The sequence below is a fragment of the Hyla sarda genome, unplaced genomic scaffold (assembly GCF_029499605.1).
Source record: "Hyla sarda isolate aHylSar1 unplaced genomic scaffold, aHylSar1.hap1 scaffold_2811, whole genome shotgun sequence".
NCBI lineage: Eukaryota > Metazoa > Chordata > Amphibia > Anura > Hylidae > Hyla > Hyla sarda.
Window position 1 is genome coordinate 22,319 of NW_026609516.1, and position 7,870 is coordinate 30,188.

General features: G+C 45.4%; 3 non-coding genes across 3 annotated transcripts; all 3 read right to left on the bottom strand.

The window, feature by feature from the left end:
• Positions 1 to 1,548: 1,548 nt before the first annotated feature.
• LOC130326139 (U2 spliceosomal RNA) lies at positions 1,549 to 1,739 on the bottom strand. The gene has a single exon (XR_008870806.1). It is a non-coding gene; the product is annotated as a U2 spliceosomal RNA (small nuclear RNA).
• Positions 1,740 to 3,829: 2,090 nt separating this feature from the next.
• On the bottom strand, positions 3,830 to 4,020 carry LOC130326140 (U2 spliceosomal RNA). The gene has a single exon (XR_008870807.1). It is a non-coding gene; the product is annotated as a U2 spliceosomal RNA (small nuclear RNA).
• A 2,096-nt stretch (positions 4,021 to 6,116) lies between these two features.
• LOC130326142 (U2 spliceosomal RNA) lies at positions 6,117 to 6,307 on the bottom strand. The gene has a single exon (XR_008870808.1). It is a non-coding gene; the product is annotated as a U2 spliceosomal RNA (small nuclear RNA).
• Positions 6,308 to 7,870: the final 1,563 nt, after the last annotated feature.

Genomic DNA, 7,870 nt, shown 5'->3' on the forward strand with positions numbered 1-7,870 from the left:
CCCTATGGTTACATACACAACAAAGCTGGGTTGTTGTTGTTTACACTCTGCAAGGCCTGTGGAAGTGAGTGACATCATAGCACTGTAGTTCTGAGGGTTCTAGATGGATGCAACAATCTCCTGTTGCTTCTATGAAGGCCATAATAGACGACATCACCAAACAGCTCCATAGTCACATACACAGCAAAGGAGAGATGTTGTTTACACCTAGTGATGTCAGTGGTATTGAGTGACATCACAGCACAGTGCTAAGGCTCCTGGGCCTGGACACAGCAGCGGCTGCAATATCTCAACGGAGAATACGTTTATATATATGTGTGTGTGTGCGCGTATATATATATATATATATATATATATATATATATATATATATATATTTCTCCGCCGAAATCACTTTTAAACCCATTTCCACCTTTTTTTCCCTTCTCTTCCTCTTACTTTTTTTTCACGTTTTTTTACGTTTTTCTCCTTTTCGCCTCTTTTCTGGGCGTATTATTCTTCTTTTTCTTCTTTTTTTTCGTCTAATGCATACCCCATCAGTGCAGCAATGCTTATTCAATACCGCCAGCAGATGGAGACACTGGGGGATAATTTTCTAAGGATTTATACTGATTTTTCCTGTCTGAATTTGTCGCACAGAAAGTTGCAGGCCAAATATGTGTGACATTTCTGCGACTTTAGCTTCTAGAGCATTTTTACAACATTATACATAGGTGCTGAATACATAAAAAGTGACTGTTCAGCGACAGACAAGTCGCATCGGCTGAAAGTAGGCCAGAATGTCAGTCCATGTTGGAGCAGGTTTAGATACAGTCTAAAGTATAGATCTCAAAGTCTGTGCACAGAATTTAGCAAGGGCCTCGCACCTTCTGATGCATCAGGTAGGTGCACAATAGCATAGCCTAACCCTCTGTACTTTGGTCTATATTGATGCGGGACATAGACAGCCAGCTGATGACCAATCCATTAGTGCAATGGATGGCTGGAAGCATTTGTCTTTGCCTTTGCAATACCACAGAAGCAATGCATGGTCAATGTACAGCAATGACACACCTGTGTGAACAGCCAGGAGACCCCCCCCCCCCATGTTATGTTACATAGTTACATAGTTAGTACGGTCGAAAAAAGACATATGTCCATCACGTTCAACCAGGGAATTAAGGGGTAGGGGTGTGGCGCGATATTGGGGAAGGGATGAGATTTTATATTTCTTCATAAGCATTAATCTTATTTTGTCAATTAGGAACATTCAGCACCCACCCGCTATCAAGGCAGCTGCCTATCATGTCATGCCCTACCTGCACAGGTGTGCTGGCTACTCAAATGATCCAATTAAGGAGGCCATTTAGTCAGCAGCAGCAGAAGTCCTGTGCCTGGACGCTCCAACAGGGGCCAGACACAAGCAGAAGCAGAAGCAGCAGAAGCAGCAGCAGCACCACCTTTTGTTTTTTGGCTGCAGCAGCAGCAAGGCCCACAGGGCTGGCTAGCTGGCTAGCCAGCAAGCAGGTAGCAATGAAAGTAGGAATCTTTCTTTTTAACCCTGTAAGGGGGTGGTGCACTGTACCCGAAGATACTGCCATATCGGGTCAATGCATAGGGCGACGGAAGCAAGCTTCGAAATCGGCCCCCGTTCTCAAAAATCCATTTAATATATGGTCCCCAGATAGGGGACGTATCAGATATTAAACTGATAAGAACAGATACTACACTTGATCTTAGCCAAAAGGCCGAGAAGCGATAACCGTGAAAGGGGCGGGCCCAACAAGGTCCCCTTCATGGGCACTATCACTGCTTGCTGTCAGGGAGGCTGCCAGACAATTTTCCATGCACACTCTGGGCTGGGGGGCAGTCAACCACCAGTACACACAGCAGAACCTAAACCCATACCATTATTGCTAAGCAGCAAGACAGGGGCCCATTGCACTCCCACGGGGCCTTTTTAAATGCAATCCATAACCCGGATTTGCCAGGAACCCTTCTTACTCCTCCTACTTGCATGTGACACTGGGCTTAGGATCTGCATAGGAAACACACACACAAGCACACACCTACCTTTGTTGCCTGCAGATGCCTCCTTGGCTGTCCCCAAACGGTATCAAACCAACACCCACGGGAAGCTGTAAGCATAGAGGACATGCCTGCACCCCATTGGACTTACCTGTGTGGGTTAAATCCGGGTTATTTGACAACCTATGGCGGTGATGGTTCTGCTCAGGCAGAGCAGTGCTGATGCTCCTCATAAAGCTGTCGCTGCTGTGAAGGTTCTAGGTGACATCACAAATCCCTATGGTTACATACACAACAAAGCTGGGTTGTTGTTGTTTACACTCTGCAAGGCCTGTGGAAGTGAGTGACATCATAGCACTGTAGTTCTGAGGGTTCTAGATGGATGCAACAATCTCCTGTTGCTTCTATGAAGGCCATAATAGACGACATCACCAAACAGCTCCATAGTCACATACACAGCAAAGGAGAGATGTTGTTTACACCTAGTGATGTCAGTGGTATTGAGTGACATCACAGCACAGTGCTAAGGCTCCTGGGCCTGGACACAGCAGCGGCTGCAATATCTCAACGGAGAATACGTTTATATATATGTGTGTGTGTGCGCGTATATATATATATATATATATATATATATATATATATATATATATTTCTCCGCCGAAATCACTTTTAAACCCATTTCCACCTTTTTTTCCCTTCTCTTCCTCTTACTTTTTTTTCACGTTTTTTTACGTTTTTCTCCTTTTCGCCTCTTTTCTGGGCGTATTATTCTTCTTTTTCTTCTTTTTTTTCGTCTAATGCATACCCCATCAGTGCAGCAATGCTTATTCAATACCGCCAGCAGATGGAGACACTGGGGGATAATTTTCTAAGGATTTATACTGATTTTTCCTGTCTGAATTTGTCGCACAGAAAGTTGCAGGCCAAATATGTGTGACATTTCTGCGACTTTAGCTTCTAGAGCATTTTTACAACATTATACATAGGTGCTGAATACATAAAAAGCGACTGTTCAGCGACAGACAAGTCGCATCGGCTGAAAGTAGGCCAGAATGTCAGTCCATGTTGGAGCAGGTTTAGATACAGTCTAAAGTATAGATCTCAAAGTCTGTGCACAGAATTTAGCAAGGGCCTCGCACCTTCTGATGCATCAGGTAGGTGCACAATAGCATAGCCTAACCCTCTGTACTTTGGTCTATATTGATGCGGGACATAGACAGCCAGCTGATGACCAATCCATTAGTGCAATGGATGGCTGGAAGCATTTGTCTTTGCCTTTGCAATACCACAGAAGCAATGCATGGTCAATGTACAGCAATGACACACCTGTGTGAACAGCCAGGAGACCCCCCCCCCCCCATGTTATGTTACATAGTTACATAGTTAGTACGGTCGAAAAAAGACATATGTCCATCACGTTCAACCAGGGAATTAAGGGGTAGGGGTGTGGCGCGATATTGGGGAAGGGATGAGATTTTATATTTCTTCATAAGCATTAATCTTATTTTGTCAATTAGGAACATTCAGCACCCACCCGCTATCAAGGCAGCTGCCTATCATGTCATGCCCTACCTGCACAGGTGTGCTGGCTACTCAAATGATCCAATTAAGGAGGCCATTTAGTCAGCAGCAGCAGAAGTCCTGTGCCTGGACGCTCCAACAGGGGCCAGACACAAGCAGAAGCAGAAGCAGCAGAAGCAGCAGCAGCACCACCTTTTGTTTTTTGGCTGCAGCAGCAGCAAGGCCCACAGGGCTGGCTAGCTGGCTAGCCAGCAAGCAGGTAGCAATGAAAGTAGGAATCTTTCTTTTTAACCCTGTAAGGGGGTGGTGCACTGTACCCGAAGATACTGCCATATCGGGTCAATGCATAGGGCGACGGAAGCAAGCTTCGAAATCGGCCCCCGTTCTCAAAAATCCATTTAATATATGGTCCCCAGATAGGGGACGTATCAGATATTAAACTGATAAGAACAGATACTACACTTGATCTTAGCCAAAAGGCCGAGAAGCGATAACCGTGAAAGGGGCGGGCCCAACAAGGTCCCCTTCATGGGCACTATCACTGCTTGCTGTCAGGGAGGCTGCCAGACAATTTTCCATGCACACTCTGGGCTGGGGGGCAGTCAACCACCAGTACACACAGCAGAACCTAAACCCATACCATTATTGCTAAGCAGCAAGACAGGGGCCCATTGCACTCCCACGGGGCCTTTTTAAATGCAATCCATAACCCGGATTTGCCAGGAACCCTTCTTACTCCTCCTACTTGCATGTGACACTGGGCTTAGGATCTGCATAGGAAACACACACACAAGCACACACCTACCTTTGTTGCCTGCAGATGCCTCCTTGGCTGTCCCCAAACGGTATCAAACCAACACCCACGGGAAGCTGTAAGCATAGAGGACATGCCTGCACCCCATTGGACTTACCTGTGTGGGTTAAATCCGGGTTATTTGACAACCTATGGCGGTGATGGTTCTGCTCAGGCAGAGCAGTGCTGATGCTCCTCATAAAGCTGTCGCTGCTGTGAAGGTTCTAGGTGACATCACAAATCCCTATGGTTACATACACAACAAAGCTGGGTTGTTGTTGTTTACACTCTGCAAGGCCTGTGGAAGTGAGTGACATCATAGCACTGTAGTTCTGAGGGTTCTAGATGGATGCAACAATCTCCTGTTGCTTCTATGAAGGCCATAATAGACGACATCACCAAACAGCTCCATAGTCACATACACAGCAAAGGAGAGATGTTGTTTACACCTAGTGATGTCAGTGGTATTGAGTGACATCACAGCACAGTGCTAAGGCTCCGCTCCTGGGCCTGGACACAGCAGCGGCTGCAATATCTCAACGGAGAATACGTTTATATATATGTGTGTGTGTGCGCGTATATATATATATATATATATATATATATATATATATATATATATATTTCTCCGCCGAAATCACTTTTAAACCCATTTCCACCTTTTTTTCCCTTCTCTTCCTCTTACTTTTTTTTCACGTTTTTTTACGTTTTTCTCCTTTTCGCCTCTTTTCTGGGCGTATTATTCTTCTTTTTCTTCTTTTTTTTCGTCTAATGCATACCCCATCAGTGCAGCAATGCTTATTCAATACCGCCAGCAGATGGAGACACTGGGGGATAATTTTCTAAGGATTTATACTGATTTTTCCTGTCTGAATTTGTCGCACAGAAAGTTGCAGGCCAAATATGTGTGACATTTCTGCGACTTTAGCTTCTAGAGCATTTTTACAACATTATACATAGGTGCTGAATACATAAAAAGCGACTGTTCAGCGACAGACAAGTCGCATCGGCTGAAAGTAGGCCAGAATGTCAGTCCATGTTGGAGCAGGTTTAGATACAGTCTAAAGTATAGATCTCAAAGTCTGTGCACAGAATTTAGCAAGGGCCTCGCACCTTCTGATGCATCAGGTAGGTGCACAATAGCATAGCCTAACCCTCTGTACTTTGGTCTATATTGATGCGGGACATAGACAGCCAGCTGATGACCAATCCATTAGTGCAATGGATGGCTGGAAGCATTTGTCTTTGCCTTTGCAATACCACAGAAGCAATGCATGGTCAATGTACAGCAATGACACACCTGTGTGAACAGCCAGGAGACCCCCCCCCCCCATGTTATGTTACATAGTTACATAGTTAGTACGGTCGAAAAAAGACATATGTCCATCACGTTCAACCAGGGAATTAAGGGGTAGGGGTGTGGCGCGATATTGGGGAAGGGATGAGATTTTATATTTCTTCATAAGCATTAATCTTATTTTGTCAATTAGGAACATTCAGCACCCACCCGCTATCAAGGCAGCTGCCTATCATGTCATGCCCTACCTGCACAGGTGTGCTGGCTACTCAAATGATCCAATTAAGGAGGCCATTTAGTCAGCAGCAGCAGAAGTCCTGTGCCTGGACGCTCCAACAGGGGCCAGACACAAGCAGAAGCAGAAGCAGCAGAAGCAGCAGCAGCACCACCTTTTGTTTTTTGGCTGCAGCAGCAGCAAGGCCCACAGGGCTGGCTAGCTGGCTAGCCAGCAAGCAGGTAGCAATGAAAGTAGGAATCTTTCTTTTTAACCCTGTAAGGGGGTGGTGCACTGTACCCGAAGATACTGCCATATCGGGTCAATGCATAGGGCGACGGAAGCAAGCTTCGAAATCGGCCCCCGTTCTCAAAAATCCATTTAATATATGGTCCCCAGATAGGGGACGTATCAGATATTAAACTGATAAGAACAGATACTACACTTGATCTTAGCCAAAAGGCCGAGAAGCGATAACCGTGAAAGGGGCGGGCCCAACAAGGTCCCCTTCATGGGCACTATCACTGCTTGCTGTCAGGGAGGCTGCCAGACAATTTTCCATGCACACTCTGGGCTGGGGGGCAGTCAACCACCAGTACACACAGCAGAACCTAAACCCATACCATTATTGCTAAGCAGCAAGACAGGGGCCCATTGCACTCCCACGGGGCCTTTTTAAATGCAATCCATAACCCGGATTTGCCAGGAACCCTTCTTACTCCTCCTACTTGCATGTGACACTGGGCTTAGGATCTGCATAGGAAACACACACACAAGCACACACCTACCTTTGTTGCCTGCAGATGCCTCCTTGGCTGTCCCCAAACGGTATCAAACCAACACCCACGGGAAGCTGTAAGCATAGAGGACATGCCTGCACCCCATTGGACTTACCTGTGTGGGTTAAATCCGGGTTATTTGACAACCTATGGCGGTGATGGTTCTGCTCAGGCAGAGCAGTGCTGATGCTCCTCATAAAGCTGTCGCTGCTGTGAAGGTTCTAGGTGACATCACAAATCCCTATGGTTACATACACAACAAAGCTGGGTTGTTGTTGTTTACACTCTGCAAGGCCTGTGGAAGTGAGTGACATCATAGCACTGTAGTTCTGAGGGTTCTAGATGGATGCAACAATCTCCTGTTGCTTCTATGAAGGCCATAATAGACGACATCACCAAACAGCTCCATAGTCACATACACAGCAAAGGAGAGATGTTGTTTACACCTAGTGATGTCAGTGGTATTGAGTGACATCACAGCACAGTGCTAAGGCTCCTGGGCCTGGACACAGCAGCGGCTGCAATATCTCAACGGAGAATACGTTTATATATATGTGTGTGTGTGCGCGTATATATATATATATATATATATATATATATATATATATATATATTTCTCCGCCGAAATCACTTTTAAACCCATTTCCACCTTTTTTTCCCTTCTCTTCCTCTTACTTTTTTTTCACGTTTTTTTACGTTTTTCTCCTTTTCGCCTCTTTTCTGGGCGTATTATTCTTCTTTTTCTTCTTTTTTTTCGTCTAATGCATACCCCATCAGTGCAGCAATGCTTATTCAATACCGCCAGCAGATGGAGACACTGGGGGATAATTTTCTAAGGATTTATACTGATTTTTCCTGTCTGAATTTGTCGCACAGAAAGTTGCAGGCCAAATATGTGTGACATTTCTGCGACTTTAGCTTCTAGAGCATTTTTACAACATTATACATAGGTGCTGAATACATAAAAAGCGACTGTTCAGCGACAGACAAGTCGCATCGGCTGAAAGTAGGCCAGAATGTCAGTCCATGTTGGAGCAGGTTTAGATACAGTCTAAAGTATAGATCTCAAAGTCTGTGCACAGAATTTAGCAAGGGCCTCGCACCTTCTGATGCATCAGGTAGGTGCACAATAGCATAGCCTAACCCTCTGTACTTTGGTCTATATTGATGCGGGACATAGACAGCCAGCTGATGACCAATCCATTAGTGCAATGGATGGCTGGAAGCATTTGTCTTTGCCTTTGCAATACCACAGAAGC